This window comes from Melanostigma gelatinosum (genome assembly GCF_949748355.1).
Source record: "Melanostigma gelatinosum genome assembly, chromosome: 5".
Taxonomy (NCBI): Eukaryota; Metazoa; Chordata; class Actinopteri; order Perciformes; family Zoarcidae; genus Melanostigma; species Melanostigma gelatinosum.
The window spans coordinates 22,760,883-22,786,932 of record NC_136638.1 but is presented as its reverse complement, the minus strand read 5'-3'; the positions used below and the strand labels follow the sequence as shown (position 1 = coordinate 22,786,932).

The 26,050-nt window shown below is 42.2% G+C and overlaps 1 protein-coding gene across 1 annotated transcript in view; it reads left to right on the top strand.

Moving 5' to 3' along the window:
- Nucleotides 1-4,253: 4,253 nt before the first annotated feature.
- The window catches only part of slit3 (slit homolog 3), a 98,466-nt gene continuing 76,669 nt past the window's right edge, over nucleotides 4,254-26,050 (top strand). Inside the window, exon 1 of the mRNA XM_079268113.1 lies at nucleotides 4,254-4,325. The gene's annotated coding sequence lies outside the window, so the exon portion shown is untranslated. The remainder of the gene's footprint in view (nucleotides 4,326-26,050) is intronic.

Here is a 26,050-nt window from a genome sequence, read left to right as displayed (position 1 = left end):
TTTGGCACAATGGTATGAAGGGCATTGCACGACGTCTTTGAGCCCATTGCTTGTATAATGTTACATCGCTGCTTGTTTTTCAGTTTGAATGAAGTCATTCAATCACACAATGCAGCAGTGGTGGACACAGACACAGCTGGTGGAGATCTGCACTCTACTGGGTGCACCTTTCTGGTTCAGTCTGTTTCCAATATGTCTCCATCAATATCCGTTACGTGATTTCTTTATTAACAAATATTTTCTTTGTCACCCAAATGAGAAACCACTTTTGTAATTTCCGGTCAACAATTGTGCTGTTTACATGAATATTTCAGACTTGATTGAAGCATTATCTGTCGATAGATTGGATGGGAACCCAGCTAGTGTATCTTCCTCCCTTCCCTCCGTCCTTTCATTAATTACTTAGTCAGGAGTGGTTGGCAGGACTGCTGTGTGTGTGCTTCCCTCTGCTCCAGATGGTAGCAGAGGGAAGCATTGAATCATTCTGCCAATGGGCCTTATGATAGACATGATTAAACACACTGACTAATGATATGACCCCCGCTCTCTCCCATGTCACAAACATCTGTGATCTGAACACATGCACGCACAAACACACAAGCACTCTGAATGCAACATGATGATACAGATATGGAGAGTACACACACTCACACACACTCACACAGACACACAAAGTACACCCTCATCCCAGATTGATACCAATCATGTCACTGCTAATCAGGGTGCTTGGTGAACAAAGCTGTCAGAGGAATCCAATCATATCACAGCTGATGGAATCGTTTAGTGTGGATGAGGACAAAAGATGATGTACATGGTCGGCAATATGAATCCACCGGTTATTCTAGATTCTAGAATTATTAATATTTCTATCATCAAATACATGGAATTCAACCTCTCCATTGAACACATCCTAAGCATTAAGAGCAATGGACTGCTGTAAAGCGTCCGGGGAGCCACTTGGGGTTCGGTGTCTAACTCAAGGACAGTTTGCGATGCGGACTGAACCACTGAACCACCAACCGAGAGCCGCCCCATGACAGGATGCAAACCACAGGCTGTCTCTCTTGTCAAAGACAACCGGACACCCAACCAGCCTTCCGGCACTTACCAGTAAGAGGTTTTGGGAAGCTTTAATAATTTGCAAACTACTCCCACCTTGGCTACTTTGAACAGACAGCCAGACAAGAACATTGATATTGGACGATCCTGATGCTAACCCCAGATTATGTTTTTATTTTTTCATGCCGGTTGCCGAAAATTTTTAAGCTCTCGCTTTCGACTATAATCTCCCATGGCAACTGAGGATGGGTCAGGGTTAGAAAAAGCTCACAGTTATGCCAAATAACTGTTACAGTTGAAGTAAAGGTTATAATTAAAAAACCTGGTACGGGAAGGATCCTGAACAATAATTGTGGAGAAGTGGACTTCACTCTCCCGCATGAAGGTACTCCAGTGTTATTTTGAAGTCTTCCACAGACTTAATACATATCATAGCCTCCAAGAGTTCATAGATGCAAGCCAAGACAATCAACTAGACATCACCAAGGCTAATATCATGTATGATAAGGCCAACCACGCTATGTCAGAACTATGAAGAAAATACACGCAGCACGCTCACCCATCAATCCAACCCGACACACATGGGCAAACGCGAACCCATCACATGTTCGCTTGTGTGTCACTGTACGACTCTTCACTTTATGCACAGCAGGTCCATCATAATTCAGCCGCAGCGTACGAGTCATTCTTTTTAAACAAGAGTAACCCTGATTTCAGAGAAAAAGAAAATATACTGCTTTACAAGTTGTGCGGGTTAATGTTAGGATTTCTAAAATACACAGCGTTTGCATTGTGCTCCATTTGCAACAGTGCCACCAATGAAAACAAAAGTCTTTCTATGAAAAAGGAAACACCAAAACAAAATGTTTCTGTATTAATATTTGTGAAAAGATTAAGAGTAATGAATACCCCAGGTCGTAGTACGAGTTTAAAAGACATTTTTAGTGACAATTGCAAGTGATGAACCATTGTCACTTGCAATCATTGTCCAGGATTTTGCTATTGAGACTTGCATGGGGTCCAATCAAACAAAGACTTATGGTATTGATTATGTATCGCGACTTTTCAAAGTGTTGTCTGAAAATATAATTGTATAGTTTGGATTTGTTGTAAGAAACTCTCTTTTTGTGATAAGATGATTCTCAATATACAGTCAACTTTTTGATGTATATTTTTTTTCGCATTTATCTTCTCTGAAGTCACAGCAATAGAGCCTTTCTTTAACTTGCTGTTTTTTGAAATGCAGCTGAGGTGCACTTGTGGTGTGCCACAGTAAATACGTTTGTCCGATACTCAGAGGACTTCTTCTCGCCCACTCTACACAAACATGCACATATGAAAGCAAACCAAAGAATATGTTGCTCCAGACGCCCTGATGTAATTTATGTCGCCCTGCAGAGGTGATCCAGCTGCTGCTTTGGGAATCACCTTCCTCCGGGTTAAAAGCTGACATGACTGATATAACAGGTGCTGCAGTGTGCCGAGCAGACACCGGGGCTGTTTAGAAGGTTGATAAAAGAAATGGATTAGCAATGGATAGATGGAGTGTAAGAAGAGAAGAGGTGAAGGGGAATTAGAGATGAGAGGAGACGAGAGGGCACTAGCGAGAGGAAAAAAAGAATAGATCATGAATGGAGAGAGGATGGGAACATGAAAAATGGAGAAGATGGATGCTCGGAAACGAGGTGAGGAAAAAGGAGGATAGAAGTCAAAGAAAAAAAGGATTAGGGATAGCGGGATCTATTGGAAGAGAGATGAGACGGGGACAAGGAGGAGAAGATTAAGGTGGAGTGATATGCTTTTATCTTCTAGTGTCTGGAGAGCAGACGGTAATGGTGTGTGTGTGTGGGGGGGGGGGCCTTTATGATTGAATGTGTTACTCTGTTTGTGTTTTTCTGAAAGTATGTGTTTGAGTTTGAATGTTTTATTTCCAGCTTGTGTTTGGTAACATCGTTTTCGTCCATGTGTGTGTGTGTGTCCACCTGTTTGAGTTTGTGTGTGTGTGTGTGTGTGTGTGTGTGTGTGTGTGGGAAGGTGACAGTCTACATGTCGCTCATCATTCCTGGTTGAGTTAGTAAAAAAAGAAGATTCTTCTAAATGTCTGCCCTTTATATCTGCGATCCATCCATCTGCTCCTCTGCAGAAAAAGAAGAGAGGGGGAGGAGAAACAGAGGGATGGATGAATGGGAGGAGAGGAGAAGGAGGAAGGAGGGAGGGCGGGAGGCTTCGGGGGTTGTTGGGTTCATGGATGGAGGGATGGATGGTGGTGGGGAGGCGGGTTGAATACCTAGAGCCGGCCAAATTAAAGTAAAAGCAAAGGATGGATGACGACGGGGTACAGGGTGCATCTGGGAGTCCGGTGAGCCAGGGAGGAGGGAGAGGGGTGAGAGAAGATGAGTAGGGAGGTAAAACGAAAGAGAGGGGAAGGGAGGAATGAGAGGCAGAGTTGTGACTGTAGGTTGATTTACGGAGGCTTTCCTTTTAATGAAATTGTTTCAGTGACAGAGCCGGTAAAAGGCCCTTAATGGATTGGCTGGCCAAATGTAATGAAATTACTCCCTCTTTCACTACAGAGAGAGGGGGAAAACGAATAAAAGAGGACATTGGGGAGGAGGGGAGAGGGGGAGGAGTATGGGAGAGGAGAAATGCAATTAATATTTACAGAACTGACAAGCAGGGTGGGCTTTAGAAGCTTCGGCTCGCTCGCTCTCTCCTTCAGCGCGTCTACCTCTCTCGTCCCTCTCTTTCCCGGTGGCCAGTGTGCACTGGGCGTGCATCAGGGGAGGGAGGTGATAGGCTGACGCCAAGGCAGGCCACACCAGCACACCGGTCTCCTCTCTCCCGTTCTCCTTTTCCTCTCCTGCTCTCCTCAGGGCTGGCCATATCGGCGCTGAGGTGAGAGACTTAACCTGAGCTTCTGTGCTGTCGTCTGGACTGGGCATCCCCAGAGAGTGAGTGTGTGTAGGTGTGTGTGTGTGTCTCCTACCTGCCACCTTAAGCCCACTTCCTGGGATACCACACACACACCCCCCCACACACACTCATTCACGCAACCTGTCTTTTGTTAGTACCTCCCCCAGCTGAGCGGACCTTGCAGACTTGCGCCTGACTCTCTCCCATCTCTCTCTCTCATCTGTGTGTGTGTCTGTGTGTGTGTGTGTGTGTCTGTGTGTGTGTTTGTGTGCTTGGTGCAGGCAACTGGACAGCAACCACATCAGCTGCATCGAAGATGGAGCTTTCCGAGCGCTGCGCGATCTGGAGATTCTGTAAGTAGAGACAAACCCCGGTCCTCTCTTTCTCTCTGGCTCCCCCGTCTCTCTTCTCCTCCTCTCATCCCGTCTCCCCCCTTTTCCATGTCCTGTCTGTGAAGCAGGGATCTGTCCTGCGCTCTCCTTCTCTTGTTATCATCTTTGTTTTCCGTCTCATTCAGTTTCTTCATCCTTTCGTGCTTTCTTTTTTGTTCACGTCTTCCTCTCCTCTCCTCTCCTCTCATACTTGCATGTAAGAGATTCTTTCCCCTTGATCGACTTTTCTATCTCATCTTTTCCATCTTTCTCTTCATACCCATTCATGTGTGTCTTCAATGTAAGAAAAGCTTCAAACTTAAACATGTTTCCATTGAGAAAATGTAGTTTCTTTACATGTTTCTGTGAATTATCTTTCGTGACACCCCTTTGTGTGTGTTTGTGTGCGTGAGCTGAAGGTGCACGTCTAAGTGCTTGTGTGCATTGCTTGCAAGGATGAAGCGCAGAGTACCTGTTCATTCACCAGTAAAATGTGTTGTCCTTGACTTACACTGATTCACACACACACACACACACACCTACACAGATTGAGGAACATAGTGCATCTGCCACCTGCTGTGGTTTGCGCTTTCTCTGCACCATGTGTGTTCGTGCGTGTAGATGATTCCCTCTGCATATGGGAATGGGAATACATTCATGCGGATTTGCTTCCAGCTGTGTCTGTGATTCGGCGTGTGTATGTGCGCCACTGTGTGCAAGTTTGTGTGCGCGGTCCGTCCACATTTTGTAGAGCTGCTCATTTGTCACTACGCTCAGAGGTGTGACTGGCGACTGTGGAATGCGATGTGTCGGGAAAAGTGGAGATGAAAATGTGTGTGTGTGTGTGTGCGTGCGTGTGTTTCCATGCCGTGCGTCTGCTCTCACACAGAGGCAGATGCTGTGCTTCATTGTGGGTTGTGCATCTGAACCACATCCTTAGCTCCAGTTCATTTTAATCAATGCAAACATTTCCCTTATGTGTGCTAAAATATGCAAGGGTGCATTCTCATGTCATCTCATGAAACACTGAGCTGGAAAAAAAGTTAACAAATAGGGATCTTTCTTTTGTTGGCACCAGCATTGGTTTATGTGTCTGTAGCGTTGTTGGCAATTCATTTCATATTCTGCTGTATGGTGCCGAGAGGTGAAAGGATTAGCGGCATTGTTGCTGAATAGGTTTATTAGAGGGTAAAACTGCAGAGCAAATAAGGCAGAGACAAAGAGAAACGAAAGAGGGGCCCATAGACAAAGAAAGACAAAGGCAGTAGAAGAGAGACGAGAGGACAAGATGATTGGAGGGAATGAGATCAGAAAAAGAGGAGAAGGCACCGACCTCGAGCTTGTCTGTCCCTCGTTAGATAGCGCAGAGTTAAATGCTATTTGATCATTACAAGTGAATGTGGTTGAGGTCCTCAGAGAGAGACCCCCCAAGAACAGACTCGTGAATCGAATAACACAGTGTTGAAGTTAACATTTGTGCAGGAACATGCAGGTATTGATTTTCATGGTTTTGCAGATATTGTGACAGGTTTTTTTTTTCCAGCCCAATAATGAAGAAAACAACTGTAATTGATGTAATGTGTCTCACTGTCACACACAGATCGAATGTACCCAACAACATTGTGGGAGGCAGATTATTAAAACCAGAGACAATTATGTCAAATGAGTCAAAGCTGTGCTAAGTACATGTGCATGAGATAAATGATCTGTCAGCGCCAAAATCAATTGGTTTCATGTGTTATTTAACCATGTCCAATGGCAAAACACAAATGCCCCAATAATTCATTATTAGAACCATTGACAATGCACAGTTTTTCTGTCTCCTTGAAATCACTCAAGGACCAGGTTTAAAAGCATTTTTGTCAAAATGATATATATACGGTAGGTACAACCCAGGGATTTGTAATGTAAAAGCTCAGTGAGACTCCCAGCAGCATCAGCCTTACCTTGATGGGTATCCTGTGAGTGTGGATGGTGCAGTCTGGTGCTGCCTAATGTGTTCACATAAATGATTAAAGAGAGCAGCAAACATTGGGAAATGGTTCAATATAGGGCAGCTTCCACTGTGGACCACATCCAGACCAAGTAGCATGGTTTTAAATGTTGTGCATCAAGAAAGTATTGCAGATATTCTTGAAAAATGTCTTATCAGTTTGAGTTCACTTGAAATGCTGCAGCAGACGGTTTATTGTATCATCAGACCTGTCCCTTTTCCTTTATTTCTACCTTTTTTGGCTTCAGCAAAGTTATCTTTTTTGATTTCCCGGCCTCGCTGCTTTGCTCAGCGCACAATGGAAGTGATAGGGGCCGGATAGAGGGGGTGCCAGATACAACATATTAGCAATTCATAAGTCTCTGACAGCTGAGTGCTCGGCAGGATTTACAATTCACTGTAAATACGCAGCCGATCCCATTCACAGCGGACAGCATGACAGCACACAGTATATTCACTGAATGTGACGTTTTAATAAAGGCAGGTGTGTGCGTGTGTGATTAGGTGTGTGTGTGTGTGTGTGTGTGTGTGATTCCATAACCATATGAGCTGAGAGCAAGTAGCTCTCATTTCTGTTGTTCAAAGTGATCTTTTGAGCAATTTTTGATTCATGTCTTCATCAAAATAAGGTAATAGGCTGTTAGAAGCTTAACACTTTGAAGGGTTTTAATAATTAGAAGCCTAAACACTTTGAAGGGTAACGAGTCATTTTGAATGGACTATAAATTAGCAGCAATTAGAGATTATGTAATCTAATACTGCACACAAATATAAATAATCCATCAAAATAGATATTGTTGCTCATCACCGACAAATGACTGACTGACTCGTTGTGAATACATATACAAAATGAAATTTCTGCCGAGCATTTATAATATGGAATGTGTTTTTTCATGTAAAACACAGTGGCATCATCTCAGAACCTGACGTTTAAAGGATTAAAATTCTGAAAATGAATGAATATTTAAGTATATTTGTTTAGTTAAAACAATTGTATCGGTCAAAGTGGAAAATAATGTTGATATGTAGTATTTTTATAGCCAACTAGGACGCGTTTGTCCTCAAAGGTACCAAGAGGGAGCTTTCTTTCTAAATCTGAGCAAAAAATAACAATGCACCAAAATCAATGTTACTAATCATTGACATGTCCCAGCTTCTGATAATCCCCCAAAAAATGTAATAAATGGAAACAAATTCATTTAGTGTTTAGTTACAATCCCAAAAATACACTTGGTAGTTATAATCAGGACTGATGTTGGTTGAAAGATTTAACACAGTGGAAAATAATATTAATATATATTTTTTTATTTATATAGCAATCAGCTTCAACCATTGTTCTGACTGCCCTGCTGAATTTTTGGGGTTTTGTAGTTTTTTACGCCATGTTGGTGTGCAGTCCCTGTATGAAACCGCATGGTTTCACTCTGTAACATCTTCAAGGAAACCGACTGTGATGCAGAACTCTGCTCTGTGACTCAAAACCTTTAACTACAAAGAGAGATCATTTCATTCATATCAACCCCAGTGTTGCAGTACAGTCCGATCTACTTAAGAGATGATCTACCACGCAAAAACCACGGTCTACTAGAGATCACCACGGTCTACTAGAGATCACCACGGTCTACTAGAGATCACCACGGTCTACTACAGACCACCAAAGTATTCTACAGACCACCACAGTCTACTAGAGACCACCACGGTCTACTACAGACAGTGCCATGGATAGAAGTAAGGACCAGAGAAAAGGGGCTGACGAACTTCAGAGCCGTCCAGGACCTCCCCCAACAGCACATGAACTGAAAGTGGCTCTTACTCACGCTGACTTGGAGATGTGTGTGTGTGTGTGTGTGTGTGTGGTCTCTGTAAAAAGTCTGTCAGAACGCTGCAGCTCGAGTCCTCACTAAGACCAGGAGGGTGGATCACATCACTCCAGTTCTGATGTCTTTGCACTGGCTTCCTGTCCAACAAAGAATTGACTTTAAAATCCTGCTGTTGGTTTACAAAGCACTGAATGGTTTCGGGCCAAAATACATCTCTGATCTGCTGCTACCTTACGAACCATCCCGACCCCTCAGGTCGTCTGGGACCGGTCTACTTTCTGTTCCCAGAGTCAGAACTAAACATGGAGAAGCAGCGTTCAGTTTTTCTGCTCCACATATCTGGAACAAAGTCCCAGAAAGCTGCAGGTCTGCTGAGACCCTCAGCTCATTTAAATCAAGATTGAAGACTTTTCTGTTTGCTGCTGCCTTTAATTGAACCACATTCAATTAATATATTAATCAATTTCCTGCATTTTACTACTGTATTTTACTTCTTACACTGTTCTTAATTGCTGTTAAATCTCCTTTTCCTTTGCCTTGTGTTTTGATGCTTTTAATGGTTTTAAAAGGACTGCACAATATATCGCCATTTCCTCCGGGACCGAGTTCGTGCAAGGCGTACACTATAAAACGCAGATCGGCAGAGATCTTTTCCAGACGTGGTTTGTGTGCGAGTAATTGCAGAATTGCGGCAGTGTATGGTTGATTGCGTGCAGCGTAATGTCTCCCTGAGACATTACGCTGCAATCCATTCAAATTTAGAAAGTGCACAATATGTCTGTGTGTGTGTGTGTGTGTGTGTGTGTGTGTGTGTGTGTATGTGTGTGTGTGGACACCAATGTGCAAAGGGCATGAATGACAGTAAGCAATTCTGCCGCTGGTCTGATCTTCATTTCAAGCATCTTAACACGCACACACACACATATACACACACACACACACACTCACACACACACACACAGCCCCATCTGTTCTGTTCCTGGGGTTCATTTTGTGACCGTAGTACAAAAGGGATGATCGAGATACCAGTGATTCAAGGTCATGTGACTGCACCATCAGGTAGGTGTGTGTTTCCGTGTGTGTGTGTGTGTGTGTGCGACACTGTGCTCTTGTATTGCCATTATTGTGCGGACCAGTTTGTGTTTTAGACCTTAGTTGTGAGAACATTTTGTCCGTCACTTCTTCAAAGCGCTGTTCGCTGGTTAAACCTTTGTTTTCGGGTTTAGGTTCGTTAATTTATGCATTAGTCAATCAATGGTTAAGTCTTTTTGCAGTGATGTCAAACACTCGCAGGTTCCAGTCCGGTTATTTCCTGCTTTTCTCTGTTTTATATCATTGCAAATATAATTAATTTGGGGTTCTGAACAGGGTGAAACAAAACAAGCAATTTAAAGATGTCAACTTGGTCGCGTAATGTTTTTTCAAATATTTTATAGATGATTAATCGGTTAATTGAAAGAATGATCAACAAGTAAATGTACAGTGAAAGTATTTGTACATTGAAGCCCTGTTTAGGGTAATGTCTGGGATTAGGCACAGTTGTGAGGGGGGGGGGGGGGGGGTTAGGCTATAAGGGCTAGAATATGTATTACGTCAATGCGGGTCCTCACAAGTATAAAAGTCCAAAAGCACTCTGCTGTGTGTGTGTGTTTGTGTGTGTGCGCGCCACTAACGAATCTCCACATTAATTAATCGAGTCATTTTTAATTAGCCGCTGCTTCTTGCTGGACTAGGCTTCAACTCGGCTGCTTAATATGTTTCACAGGAGCAGCGTTGACGAGTCAAAGCTGAATGTTTGGGCGTCAAGCTCATTTAAAAAATGCTAAATGGATTTTAGTTTGTTCGTTTCATTCATCTTGTTATAATTGTTTATTAAATTAGACATGTTCAAATTGCGAGGCGTTTGAGCGGATTGGATTTATTAAATGTTTGACGCATCACAAAATGAAATGCGTCTAAAAGGCGTTATCATTTATCTTTGTTCGGCATTAAAGACAGGAATGCATTGTTACTAATTGTTCAACTGAAAATCTAAATGCACCACATTGTCAGTGGTTCTGACTACATTTCTGTTCTGCAGCTCCTTTGAGATGTATAGAGCGCTTTCACACACACACACATCACTCAGCGATGTGTCAAATAAAATATATACCAGCCACCACTGAGGTAAAACACCTAAAAGTTGGGCTGGTTTTAACTGCTGTTAACTTTTATGTTCCGCTTCGGCGGAAGAGTTTCGCTTCCCAAATAGGTTTAGGAAGAAAGACGAAAATGACGAAAGACACTTTGACATTCACCATTTCCTTTGATATGCACTCCCTTTACTCACATGTCCTTAGATAGTCTCTTTCTCTCGCACCTCATCTTCTCTCTCTTTCATGGCCGCCAGGATGAAAGTAGAGGATCGGTGTTATAAAAGCTAGGCGGTGCTGTGCTATGATTTATTTAGACCTGAAAGGACTGCGGTTACAATGCTTTCCTCTCCTTTTTTTTGCCAGCAGAGTCAAGATACAAGGGAGATTTGGGGGAGGTGGAGGGTTTTCACGAAATAGAAAAAGGAAGAGGGAAGGATTTTAGGGGAGTGAAAGAAAGGGAGGAGTGTGGTATCGCAGCCATATCATTTATTTATCTGCTGTTGGACCTGAGGAGAGGGGACGAGGGGGGGGGGGAAACCAGGGGATACAGAGGAAGAGATAGAAAAAGGAAAGGAGGGAAATCCAGAGATGAGAGGCAGATGAATCAGAAGATAGAGAGATGTGGGTGGAAGGGTTGGTTGGGAGAGGAAAATGGAAGTGAGACAGATACATTAAACAGATACAAAATCTGAACACCAGATAAGACAAAAAGATGCTAAGATGCTAAACTTGTCCATTTATAGTAGTCAGGAAAACAAGAGAGACGAAAGAGACGTAGGACACAAAGGTGTAGAGGACATCAAAAACCAAAAAAAGAGTTGAGAAAGCAGTAAGTAACACTGATATGGCATTAGCGGGTAAACACCAGTGTGTGATACCAGTGTTACAAAATAGATTGAAAAGATCAGAGGGAGGAGAGCAGGGAGGCATTACATATTGATGGAACAAATGTCTGACTGACTGACTCAATTTGGCTCGTTGTTGTTTCCAGACCACCAAGGCTGCCGGATAGACTCAGAACAATGTTTCTCAAAGGAACGACGCAGACTTTCAGATTTTCAGCACATTCCTGCATTTCAAATAAATCCAGGTTTTTATTTAGTTTGTTGTCATAGCAACATTTTTAATCCCTGATTTTAATAACTGATTCCTTTAAATGTAAGTCACCCCATTGGTCAGGTAAATAAGCAGAATCTCAAACATGAATTGCCTTCAATGCATAAAAAAACTGAACAAAAAGGCTCAAAAGAAATTGCTTTTACAATGTCCTTGAAAAGTGAACAGTATATGTTCAACAGTCACCTGTCAGTCATGAAGTCTCATTCTGTGTCTATGAATTTTAGCTTGTTTAAAACCTGTTGTAAACTCTCGTCATTATGTGGCTTTGAGTCAAACTTTTTCCGGCTCTCCTCTCCCTCTTTAATATCCGTCCAGTCTCCTTCCTCTGGCCTGTAATGAAGATAAACGCCACTACTGTCATGGGCAAAAATTAAAGAAGGAAATTCACATGCTCTGGTGATTTTAGGCAAGCTTCCATTTGCATGAAGATTAGAGGAGTTAGTCTGGGAAGTTGCCAGTCAATTTTTGAAAGTAACTTTTTGGCTTGTCCGCGAGGGCTTTTGTGCTAACATCACATTAACTGCCAGGAGTCGCTTTTTCGTGACCACAATAATGAATTAACATGTTTCACTAAAATGCTGTTCTCCAATAGGAAACAGAGTTACGGTTTTGTTAACAGGCAGAGAAACAGGCAGGCGATGTGAGGCTTTGATGGTCAGAGAGTGTTTCATGCACAGCAGAGATTAAAGACTTTAGTTCACATTTTATTGTTTTGAAACCGAAGCCACTGAAGCGTATGCACCCTATTGAATAATTAACAAAATAAAAGCAGCAGCCGTTTGCTTTTTACTTTTGTGGATGTCAATTTCAAACCTTGTTGTGTAATTAAAAGCCAAATACTGTGTGGGAAAATGAAGATGCATCGTCTCTTAACATCAACATAGACTCGAGGTGTCCTTTAGCAGAGTCTCTGTTCTGCTGGGCGATCCAGTTGGAAGGTGTGATCAGTCCAGTATCTCTTCGACTTGTATTCATACCGGATGGTTCTGCACTTTACACACTTTATGTTCATGCCAAAGTTTAGTGCCAGCGCAGGAATTAGTGTGCCCTTTATGTTTAGAGGTAAGTCAGGCTGCCGAGGTTATTTTTATTTTATGGTTATTTGTATTGGGACAAGTATGTAGCATAAACCAATGCCACACACCGTGGCATTTATAGCCTAATCATTTGCAATATCCGTCCTTAAAGTAGGGGGGCCTTTAAATTGCATTCAACTCATCAATAAATACAGAAGAGAGAGTACAATACACAAACTCAACAATAGCTACTTACATTAAAAACACCAAACTCAGAACTCAACCATAGATTACAGACAAAACAATACAAGAGACAAAATAATACATTAAAGATAAGATAAGAAGCAATAGATCATACATGACTACATGACTGATCGCTTTTTTAAACGATTTCAGTTTGAGTTTAGGATGATCCCAGTCAGGATCCAGTTTGAGTTCTTTACGGCACATCATCCAAAATCCTAAATAAACTCCAGTACATCCAGAACTCTGCTGCTCGCCTGCTCACCCACACCCTGACCACATCACCCCTGTTCTCCAGAACCTCCACTGGCTCCCCGTCCCACAACGGATCCAATACAAAATCCTTCTCCTCACTCACAAAGCCCTCCACAATCAGGCCCCCTCCTACCTCACCGACCTGCTTCACCACCACACTCCATCCCGCCGGCTCCGCTCCTCTGATGCCAACCTCCCGTCTCTTCCGCTCAGGACCAAGCACCGGACATGGGGCGACAGAGCCTTCTCCATATCTGCCCCCTCCCTCTGGAACTCTCTCCCCAAAAACATCCGAGATTGCACTGACCTTTCCACATTCAAATCACAAATCAAAACTCACAAAAAAACAGCCCAGTGTTTGCAGTTGGAATGTAACGCGAATTTAAACAAATATAGTGAAAGATGTTTTTGAAGAAGATTGCCAACCTCAGCTGTGAGGTTAACAAAAGTTTGTGATTATGGTAAAAATGCAAGAAACTGTGAAAAATAAATAACCTTTTAAACGAAACTCAAAAAGTATAGAAGCTAACAGCTTCTCGTACAACAAGCAGACCCTTTCAAAAAAAGGCAACAGATCAGGCTGCTAAACCCAATGTTATCCTTAGTTTTACCACACGAGTCTTTGACATTCCCCTGCCTGCGCTCTGTGATGCCCTGCCAGAAATTAGTAGCATTGATTACGTTAGATGAAAACAGCTGTCGTTTCAAAGGTGATCACACTGAAGTGAACCAGTGTCCTTTAAAGATTAAAGGATCTTCTCTCTGTCATCTACGAACACAGACATAGAGCCACAATTGACTCATTATTCTTTCACTTAAAATCATGGACAGATTGCGCGCCGGGGTGGCCTTATCATATTTGTCATTAAACACCTATCAGAGTCAATTACAGCCGCACAATAATCCCAAACAAGTGATTTTCCCAATGGCGGATGTTATTGATGCGTGACAGTGAGTCTCGCGTCCATTGCTAACATTAAACAAAAAGATTAATCTTGATGCCTTGACAGTCCTTTTCATCTCAATCCAAGCGTTTGAAGGCTTCATATTGGTGCGGCTAAAGTTTATGAACTCCTATTGATGCATGGTTGAGAAAAGGTGTTCCTACAAATATTTCCAGTTTGATGGTCAAAGCCGCGGTGCCGCCACAAACACATTGAGTGAAACTGGAAGAAGACTTTGCTTCAATGCAAAACATGACCGTTAAACCCAACAACCCCACAGTCGTCTTCCCTCTTAATACTTTGATTTTGCCTTTTTTGTTGTGAAAGCCTTTGATGGTCGATGCTGTATGTGCTCAAACTAGTAAGGCCAATAAACACAGCCGCAGTGGAAATGTAATTATGTGATATACACAGTCTTTATAGTTAGCAGAGGAGCCGCTCAATCCACTTTGTCGTTTTGATTCCCGGCAATTCCTCGGCTTTGCAATCACGTCAGTGCAGATGGTCGGCATTCCTCCTGTAGCGACTAATGACTGTGTGCCAGCGTGAGTGAGGCACTTTTGACTCAGTGAGAGCGGATCTAGTGTTGAACGCGGGCCAGCGTTCCTCTGCCATACCTTGAAGTCTTTCCGTATGTCGCTAGTATCCATTTGTATCAATGAGGAACGCAGGAAAAACTGCTTTTAACCCCAAAATATGAAGTTAGAATTTGAAGTTGTTTATTATTTATTTTGTTTGTTTATGTTATTTTGATTACATTCAAGCTTATTTCTGAGATCAGAAGAGATCGGATGTGTATTGTAAATCTTTTATTTTCACAAATAGATCCATTTCAACATTTTTTACAAATACATTTTTCTTTTAAATGCACAATTAACTTGTTTGTACAACTCAAAATAAGTTAAATCAGGATCAAAGTCACAAATAACACTTTAAAGCTGCACAAAACCAAATATATAAGCCATCCAATGAAACACAAAACTGAAAATAAATCATGAAACCAAACAAAAAATTCAATAAAACTAAGGAGAGACAGAAAAAGAGTTAGCTGTGTGTTTAAAAAAAAACATAATTCAAACAGTAAAATGTACAATATTTATGAAATTATAACATCATAATAAAACAAAAACACTGTAAACATTATAATGAGTGTGGTTACTTAAATTCCTAACCCTAAAAAACAAAAACAACGCTCCCAAATTAAGAAAAGAAAAAAACATAAGACATAAGACAGTAAAGACATAAGACAGTAAAGACATAAGACAGTAAGGACATAAGACAGTAAGGACCGGGTGGTATGCCCGTAAGCCATTACAGCTTTCTCTAGCTTAATTAAGTACAATGGTACATTCAGTGCAGTCTAGGGATTTGAACCACCAACCTGTAAGATCATTTCTGTAACCTTTAGCTTCCAATTACGTCTTCGATTGAACGTTTAGTCAAAAATCGTACTGTAGAGCTTATTTTCTTGATTTATTACTCTCCGGTCGCGTTTGTCTGCAGCAGGTCTTTAGATGATTTGCATTCACAAGGGCAAGCCAATCACTGCTAATGCCCTGCAATGTCTCAATCAATAATATATAATCAATTTTAAAACACTTACCACACAGCTGACGCCTGATTTTGAATTCCACTGTTTTAGCAAGTGTGTCTGCCTGTCTTTGAATGAGTTAATCCAGTTAGCACATGTGTCTGCCAGGCCACATCAGAATAAATGATGGGTCCCTGTGTGATGATGAATGGTAATTTAGATTTAACATAACTGGACTAACGAGCGCGCTAATGACTCCAAAGCTAGCCCGGACAGCTCTCACTCGACGGGCTCTCGCCTTGCATCCCAATGAGCTGGGGAAAGGGCACCCATACACACACACACACACACACAGAAAAACATGCAGAAGTGTTTTAATAAATGCACGCATACACAATCATAAATTCATAAATGGTTCTGGCAGGGAAGCACACACGTCCACAGCCACGTGTGGTCGGTGTGTGCGCATGTGTACATGTTTCTAAGGGCTCGGTGAGTGGTGGAGAGCAGCGATGTCAGGCTAATACGAAGCTGATTAATTCATAATTATTCATGGGCCATATTTCAACCAGTTGAATTACATGCGGTTTTCGCTCACTGATCTTTCGACTCAAGTTTTTTTCCTCTGCTGACAACGAAGATTAATGAAAGTCGATGATAAGTACTTGATCATTTTCAGATAAAAATAGAATTAATCACTTTCATTTTTCAAAAGGGTCTCTAGTCACAAAAATCTAAAGAGGGGGAGTTTTCAGTGAATCGTTTTTTTTTCAGATGTTAAATATTTTTCAAGGTAATGCTAAAGTAGGCCCCAAATTTTGCTGCAAAGTCACTGCACTCTTTGGAACTTTGTCTTTTTCAAAGTTGTCTCTACAACTAAGAAAAACCCGGTTTGCTAGGGCAACAACATGTTCAACTGCATATGTTACGGCTTCAGCAGATCTTGGTTGAGTGACAGGTCTAAATAAGGGATGTGACTGTATGGCCGTATTTGCACACGACCATTATGGATTTCTAAAGCCACTTATTGCCTTTATTTATGTGCAGGCTGCATGCCGTCGATACCATGAGAAATCAGATAATCTCTACCTGTTCAGACCCTGAAGAATCCAATATGTGTCCATCAGCATTCAGCACCTATGGAGGCGACTTGAGCCAAATTCGTAATTCTTACATTGATTTTAAGTTAGTCTGTACACGAGTTTCAGTTTCATACTTGCATCGTACTTTCGTACTTGCATCATCTGTAATTGAAATGAAGGCAAAGCTTAAAAGAAAGATGGAGTGCTGTCTGAGTACGTGGCCATATTAGATTCCCTCCTGCAGGACAGTCTACCTCGCTGCTGATGCCACAGGAAAATGACATGCGGGGACGAGGAAGGAGTGAGCATGAAAGACTGAGAAGCAGGTCACATGCCACTGAAATAACGTCCACTGAACTGAAATGAATTCCATTTTTCATAAACTGAAACTATGACCGGGGCAGACAGAAACCCAGAGTGTGACAAAGAGAGACAGATGGCGAGAGGAACGGCAAGATGGTTAGATAAGTAAGAGAGAAAATAGAGGACTCACACCGCCATTACATGACATGCCCCAACACACACACACACACACACACACACACACACACACACACACACACACACACACCAAGGTTGGTCTGAGAAGCACTCTAAAGAGCGGTGGAACAACTGCATATTTTATGATCACTTTTCTCCATGGAGCAAAGCTTTCTGGATGTGGATGTACCACTGACAGAAGGAGAGGGTGAGGAGGAGAAGAGAGAGTAAGACTGACTGGAGTGAAGTGTGTGTGTGTGTGTGTGTGTGTGTGTGTGTGTGTGTGTGTGTGTGTGTGTAGCAGAGGGCTTTCGGCCAAACAGCGACTGTCATAATTCATAAGGGGAGACAGACAGAGTTGCTCCGTCCACAAGGTGACTTTCACGCAAACACACACTGACAGTAAACACTTTTTTCCACGACTTTCTTGAGACCTTTTTTTTCTCTCTCTTCTCAGTCAGTTTTCACCTGTAATGTTTTCTTCTCTCTCCATCTACCTCCTCTCCATCTTCTCTCATCCTCTTCTCAATGGTTTGCCCCTTCTTCTCTCTCTCTCTCTCTCTCTCTCTCTCTCTCTCTCTCTCTCTCTCTCTCTGTATCTCTGTTATGCTCCTCCACTTTCTTTTTTATGACTGTGCCTCTTGTATTTTTCCCCTTCATCATTTCGTACCTCCTTTTATTCTTGCAGTGGCACGACAAGATCTACTGTTTCAGGTAATTTCGCGTCTAATTTTAACCAGAAGGAGTTTGACGAGACCAAGACAGTTCAGTGATCGTCCAACCAAGCATCATTACAGTAAATCAAGAGAGCAGAGCAGCGAGAACATAACGAATGACGGGTACCAAGCTTGTAAGCTGGAGGCATGAATTGTATTTCCACCCACTGAGCTGTTGACCTCTCAGCCTCACTCCAACTTTTTTTTTTTTTAAACCAGAACCTACATTGCTGCAAGTTTACAAATACTCTTTCAAAAAAAAAGTGGATGAGTTGGAATGGGATTGTTGGTGTTATTTTTTAAAGGGTTACATCAGTATTTCTCAACCTATTTGCTCATGTTTGTATGTGTTACTGACAAATGGGCACATCAACTTTTGAAATTAGTCCAATATCGAGCGAGAAGGCTGCAGACTGCAGTCGCTTAACGGCTGCAATGCAATCGCTCAAGGCAATTCCTCACCATCAATGTGCATCCACTGAAAGTGTTTGTTGTTGCAACTCAGACTCAGACTATAAGTGGAAACATTATGGAAGGAACCCGAGAAAAACACTTTTATTACTCGATCCAGTCTGTGTGTTATTGTGTCAAACCAAGGAATGGTCTCATTCACCGACATTGTCAAAATCATCTCAATATTCAGCCATGACACTGAAAGTATTTTAGAAAAAACTACAAGCTACACTTTCTGTACTCCAACACAACAACCTCTGACAACACCAACACTCCTCTCTCCAACTGTCACTCGCGTTTCCGCCGCTGTCTTCCGGCAACAAGTCACATGACAACATATCAAACAGCGAAAGGTAAGACATTTTTTTATTTCTCTCTTTCTTTCCATAATGTTGTCAGACACTCATAATAACAATCTGAGCGCGTCCGTGGTGGAAAACAAGTACTTTTAGTCGACGTACATTGGCGGTGAGGAATTGCCCAGAAGAATTACATTGCAGCCGCCTGCAGCGTTCTCCCTCAATACTGGACCGATTTCAAAAACTGTGGTCCCCATTACTCACTTAGACACAAAAGCACGGGCATAGAGGGCTGAAAAATAACGGAGTTACCCGTTAATGTTTATTCCAACAGCACTGTTAAAAGGAAATGATCCAATACACACACAGAATTACTGCCAAATGGCATTGCTGACATGTGTGAGTGATGCACCCTGGGAGAGCTCAGCTATTATTTGAATGCCTTATTGAGATATAAGAAGCTTTTCTGTCACACCAAAATAGGGATAAACTAAAATGTATCAAATACGAGAGCAAAATATATATATTATTAATTTTAATCATGTCATACTTTCAGATTTTCAATATTTCAGTCATTCAATTTTCATTCAAAGAAATACAAAAATGAAACATCGACGGAATCAAAGTTAAAACAAAGCCGGTCCTCCAATCCAACAAACAAGATGCTGTGGCTCCAAATGAATGATATATATGCTGTAAAGTATCTGTTTGTGTTCTGCTGGGGTAACGAAATACAAAAGAGTTTGTATTTCTGCACGTTTGTCCAAATAGTAATTACAGTGTGGTGCAATACCCTGGCTGTGTGTGTGTGTGTGTGTGCGCACGTGTGTGTGTGTGTGCGTGTGTATACATGCAGCCCGTTGGCTGTAATTTGAACTAACTAACAATCACTGTATGGTAGGGCTGGGCGATATGGCCTAAAAAAAAAATCTCCGATTTTTTTACAAAAAATCCGATTCACGATTTAAATCGATTTTTTCCCCCACAAATTTTTGCAGATGACAGAAGCTGTTGAAAACATTTTTTTATTTTATTTTGTGATGATTTTCCCTCGTAGGTTGATAAAAATAAAGTGCAAACAAAACCTGAACATTGTAGAAAGGTGCCTGTAGTATACAAAAAGTATTTGGTCACTCTTTTGTTTCCCTGAATCATTTAAATATAAAATTAAATTAAACATAACATTAAATGGCATTAAATAGTAGCCTTCCATTGTAAACAACTGTGCAAATGTAACTTTTTACACTAAGCTTTTCTAACTGAATACACTGATACAAACACAGCATGAAATAAAATGTATGTGACCCTTTAACATTCACATTTTCAAAAGTGCAACATCTGATCTAACATCAACATAACATATTTTGCACAGTAAATAAGTGCATGTAAACAAAATCAAGTGCATTCACAACATAACCAACAGTATTAAACAGTAGTGCATGTTTTTTCTAAATATTTTTTGCCAGGAAGACGGCATCGCTTGTGCTCCCGCGGTCCTGCTCCCTGCTCAGGGCGCAACGCTTCTCCCACTCGGCGGCATGCCTCTGTTTGAGGTGCTGCATTAAATTTGTTGTGCTGCTTGATTTTGTAGCAATAGCTTTTAGACAGACCTTACATCGTGGTGCTGTTTGTTCGGTGTCAGATGACATGAACCCGAACCATTTCCAGACCACCGAAGACACATTCTTCCCTCTCTTAAGAACGAGAGCTTCACTGCTGGCCGCCATTGTTTTCGTTTGTAAACAATGCGCGCGCACTCAACTACGGGAACCCAACGGGGGGGAGGAGTGGGGGCGATTTTCTCGATTTTCAATAAAACACATCGCCTTAAAGCACACATTCGAATTAATCGATTAAATCGATTTATCGCCCAGCCCTACTGTATGGCCACATACAGTGATTGACTGTGCCACTCTACTGGCACAAATGTCAATATTCTGACATTGAGTGAGTAGGGAAAAGTGTGTGTGTGTGTGTGTGTGTGCGTGCGTGTGTGTGTGTGTGTGGGTTGGTGTACGTCCAGCGTCAGGTCAGCCGCCCCCGGTAACGATTGAATTTCTGCGGTCTGTCTTGTATCCCTGACGCGTGGGCGCTGGATCGAAGTCCATGGAACGAACCTTGCTTCAACCTAAAGTTCAATCATACAAAAGGGTGTGTGTGTGTGTTTTAAAGTGTCAATGCTTGTCCAGTGTCCAATATGTCCAACCAAATCTTCTTACAAGTGTGTGTGTGTGTGTGTGTGTGTGTGTGTGTGTGTGTGTGTGTGTGTGTGTGTGTGTGTGTGTGTGTGTGTGTGTGTGCGTGAGAGCACGGAGGGGTCAAAAAAGAACAGACAGTGCAGCTTTCTGCTGTTCAGTGATTTTGGTTTGGCTGGCCTTTTGGCTTTGGTTTGAGTCAGCAGGCTCAGCAGAGCCATCACACCCTGGCAACAACCAGCGCCCTGGCAAAGACGGAGGGTGTCACCTGACCTGAGCGAGAAGAAAGAGAAAGAGAGGGATGAGGTTGTGTGGGAAAGAGACAAGAAAGACAAGATGCAGGGTTAGAAATGAAGAAAACAAGAGAGAGCGGGGTCAGCAGTAAGCAGACGAAATTAAACGTTTATGAATATCTGTATACGATCTGCATGGAGGGGGGCTGAGAGGGATGGGGGGGGGAAGTGAGAAGGAAAAATGATAGCCAAGAGAGACTGGCTGAGATAAGTGTGTAAGGTCACCACTCTCTTAAAAATAATGACAGTGGTTAAAGACGTATTTGTTTGGGATTTTGAGAAAATAATCCAGGAAGAGAACAGAGTGGCTGGATAAGAGGAAGAGAGAGAGGTGGAAGCCGGGTCTGAAAATCAGATTAAGAGAAACTGCGACAGCTTACTGTTTCCATCGGAATAATGATGGTGGTTTTATAAACTCTAGAGTTTGTTGGTCTGGATAGAGACACCGATAAAAGGTCAAGACAGACGAAGACCAGCACATCACCAGTTACACATTGTTAATTCTTCACAAAGAGCTGAGATGCAGAGGTGGGAATAGCGTCAGATATCGAAAGAGCTCGGTGCCAGCAGTCTGACCCACTCACAATGAATCACATCCCACTGGGTGGCAGGACAGGAAAGAGCAGGAGATATGGTGATGGGGGAGAGGAGGAGAGAGAGGGAGAGAGGGAGGGAGAGAGAAGCGATTTAAGGTGGAAATCAAGCAGGGCTGTGAGACAATCGAGAAAAGATGATAGGAGAGCAAAAGAAAGAAGGGGGAGGCGATCTGCGATGCAATTTGTTCCCGTTTAGGGTGTAATGGTCTCATCAGTAGATTTTTATGTGCATCTCTCTTTGTGCCTCGTCCTCCCTTCCATATTATTAGTCTCTTTCTGTCTTGGTCTCATCTCCCTCGCTTCTCCATCTCTCGCTTGCAGATTTCATTTTGGAAACCCACAAAGCATTTGTATTCCATCGGAACACAAGGGTGACATATGAAATATAAGAAAGCAAAAGCCTGGTATTGTGTTCCCACACACACACACACACACACAAACAGCATTCTGCCAAACCACATGGGTTTGTCCAATGATAATCATCCTGTATCCCTGTTTGCTCAGTGTCAGTTAATTTGATTAAAATCAACATCATCAGATTGTGGTTTTCGGGACAGCTTTTGTAACTTTACTCCACATTCTCAACATCATTTACACCACACTTCAAAGAGCCTTGATTTCTCACAAAGATACCTCCATATTTCAGATCCCGGTCATGTTTTTGATCTGTTATAACTCGTCGCCAAGAGCTTGGCACATTATTGGCCAAAGTTCCCTCCTTTGTCCATCAGGCAATCTGCAAAGATTGCTGGGCTCGGCACCTACTGGTCTCAGTAAGGAATAATGCAAACATGCATTATTCAGTTGACTGAAGCGCCATTACAGAAACCTTTTCTTGCCTCCATTTTTGCAGCCATATTTTCAGCAGAAAAAAACAGACTGCATTTTAAAATGTCATGGTTTCGCTCGTAATATTGTTTCTTTGAAAGAAAATCATTTCATTGTTTGCTCACTCCGTCATGGATATAATTTGACCTAAAATGCAGCAAATCTGCCAAAAGATTTGGTTTTGAAAATACCTCAACTACTAATTATATGAACCCCCGAGTGCTTTTTTCGGTTTAGGTTGTAAACAGTTGAGCTTTCCCAGGGTGGTTACCAACAGCAACACTGGAAATGTCAATTTTCTCAGAGATGAGAGGAGTAAATTGCACGACTTTGGTTGTGCACACACTCAAGAGTTCATTAAACTAGCTAGCTCTTGCACTCACACTCGCTTACACACACATATATGTTTGCAACAACACAATTGCACACACGCACACACACAAAAACACTTATGTATCCTCGATTTAATACCAGGCTGCCAGGGTGAAGCAGCAAAGTAGGCGTTAAACCCCGTGGGAAAGTTCAAATATGAGACAATTCAAGCACTAAAAGCCCTTAACTCTCACACCTAAAGACCCTTAAATCCTCTTTGCGGACCTCATGGACCTTTAGAGTTCTGTGTCAAAGTCAACAGGGTCACAAACCACTTCAACTTACGAGCTGAAATCTCCTGATCAAAAGAGACACACACTGAATGAAGGAGAGGAGCATTCATTTGCAAATCCCTCTCTGTCTCCGTTTCTCTGTGTCTCATAGCTTCAGCATCCTCACACACATACACACACAGACATATAAACGCACACAACAATGCATGCACACACCCACACTTACTGATACAAACGCACGCCATCTGTGAGTCTGATGATAATGTCTGACTCATTGAGACACACACATTTCCCTTCAGATCTACCGACAGACAGATACCTCCCCTCCCCCGCCTCTCTCGTGGTGAAGGGGCGGAAGAATGAAGAGGTTAAATGATCATGTGACCTGTTTGACTGACAGAGTGACACACATTCGCGGGCTCTCGTATAGCTGCTCTCTTTCTCCACAGTGAACGAGTAAACGGTGCTTGTGGGGGGGTTAAATACATGAGTGATTGAATGAGTGAAGGGTCTGTGTTTTTCCCTGTTGCCTACTCTCCTAAAGCTGCAATGAGGCCTCAGGGACGATGCTGAGGGCTCTTCACACTACTCTGAAAGAGTCTTTTTTGCCCTTTCGATAGTTGGCCCCTTTTCAGCGTCTGTGTGGGAAAGTTCTCCGAGAAATAAATTCCTGTTCGAAGCTCATGTCAAAGCAAAAATAAGCGTAACACATTCCACGTAACTGTAGAAAAAACTGCTGTTTTATCATCGCATTTGGATGCTGATGAACCATAAAGAGTGAAGAAACAATCTGTAATCGAGAGCTGAGAAGATCGCTATCACTCTCCGTACAGTAAATATAAAGATACTGGTCAGCAGCTGGTTAGCTTAGCTTAGCACAAACACTGGAAACAACTAGCCTGGCTCTGTCAAAAGGTAACTAAATCCCCCCCCCACACACACACACCATCATCTCTAAAATGTTGTATCTACTAATAACAATAATAACCAGGAAGCTGCCAGTTTTCCAACCATTTAGGTTGTTAATTGCCTTCACCTGACATTCCTGATGTTGAGTCCCTTAAATCAATGAAGACACACTTTCCAGCGCATAGATGTTCGAGGAACCGGTGCTGGAGGACAACGGTGTCACATGTCAAGCAACGCCAGGTTTGAACGGAGACAATTTGTTCCAGAAGCAGTATAGTCTTCAGCTAAAAACGACCCTGATGAAAACAATGTGTGTTTCTGGAATCTTCGTTCGGTCACATCAATGATTTCTATGTGATGTTTTCAATGATTAGAGGCAGTCTGATCAATCGTAACTACAATAGAGCTGTAAGTAGGGTCATGAAATTGCTTTGTTGTGTTTTCAGTGTGTGGTCTCGTTCCCACAATGGAGTATTGATTTGAGATTTGAGATAAGGTACGAGTGCAGCAGAAGGTTTTTACCCAGGAGGTCTATCTAAAATGAGACATCAGCGCTTGAAAAAGGAAAGTCTAATATTATAGGTTTTTTATTTATCTTTTACACAGAAAGCAATAAAGATTACCCTCGATAGCAACACTTCTGACAGCTGGTCTTTTTTATTTGCTAGCAATGCTGGGGAAATAATCTTCAGAAACTCGCTCAGCATTTTGTAAATTAAGTTTTCAATATTCAGATCATTTTTTTAAATGCATGCACAAGGAGAAAATAATTGACACACATTTCGAGTAATCCTGAAAAGGAATACCACCAACTGTCTGACACACTGTTGCACGAACCTTTTGCACTGTGAGTATCATCAGAAATGTGATTTACGATAGATGTACCGAACACTAAAATGACCGTTCGATACTGGAACGCTTTATGATGCGTTTTACATCGTGTTTGGTAATTCAGCCATCAGGACTCTTCTTTCACTGGCGCCCTTTTCACGACACCATAACTGATGTTAGTGATTACGAGAGAGAATAATCGCATTGAGCGTGAAGTCAATAGTGGTTGTAATCACAGTCATGAAGTTACATTGTTCTGTTGTGTTAAAGTGGCTGTAGTAATTCAGACATCACAGATCAGTGTATTGATCTGTGTCTGTTAAGGCTGATTGAGCATAATAGACACGAATATAAATTTACTTTATGACCCGCACACATTCAGACACACACAGTAACAGCAGAAGTCCAAAAGGGCAGGTGGTTTTGGAGGTTGGATGGGTCAAACTCTGACGTTTGACGAAGCAGACTGCTCTTTGTGTCCTGTGTGAAACCAAGTCAACGTTGAAATATTTTAACATGGTTTTGCGACATTACTAACCAAGTAGTTTCAAACCTAAAAACTTCCAAACGTCCAAAAAAGTGACCAAAACTAATCATAATCTTGTTGTCAAAAGCTGTTTTGGAGTATTTTTTCATGCCAGGCTTAATATCCAGCATCTTAAACGTTGAGTAAAAATAGTTTGGACCTCTGCAAAAAGCCAACTAATCATGAGTGTGTGTGTGTGTGTGTGTGTGTTTGTGTGTGTGTAAGAGGGAGGAAAGATTGACAGGTGAGGCATTGACCTCAGTGTGTAGGCTGCAGCAAAGACATATATGATAACATCACTCCCGTTCCCGCTCACACACACACAAGCACGCACAAACACAAGCGATAACGTCTCCCTGGTGGGCTGCCTCTAAAGAGTCTCCTCCATCACTGACTGCAGAGGCCCATTTATTGCAGCAGAGAGACCACTGCATCGAAATCACACACACACACACATACATGCAGACATCTTAGCATGTGCAGCACATGCTGACTCAAGAATACACGAGTAGCACGCACACACACACACGTATGGGCACGTATGCGCACACATAGTACACACACATTCGGGGAACATGGATCTTTCCTGCAGCAGCACGGCAGCGGTCACTGCAGCCGATCTCAAATTAACAAGAAAAAAATAGCGCTGAATGGGCATTTTGTAATGGAAACATTGTGTGTCGCAAACGTTGTTGGACTGGTCCTTGAGCTCTTTTTTACTGTGACTGCAAAAACAAAATGTGATTTTTTAATTTATTTTTTACTCAAGCAGGCTTTTCCCGAATAATTAATCTGCAGGACAGCACGCTTTCTGTATAATGTGGGCTTTGCGGCTAAA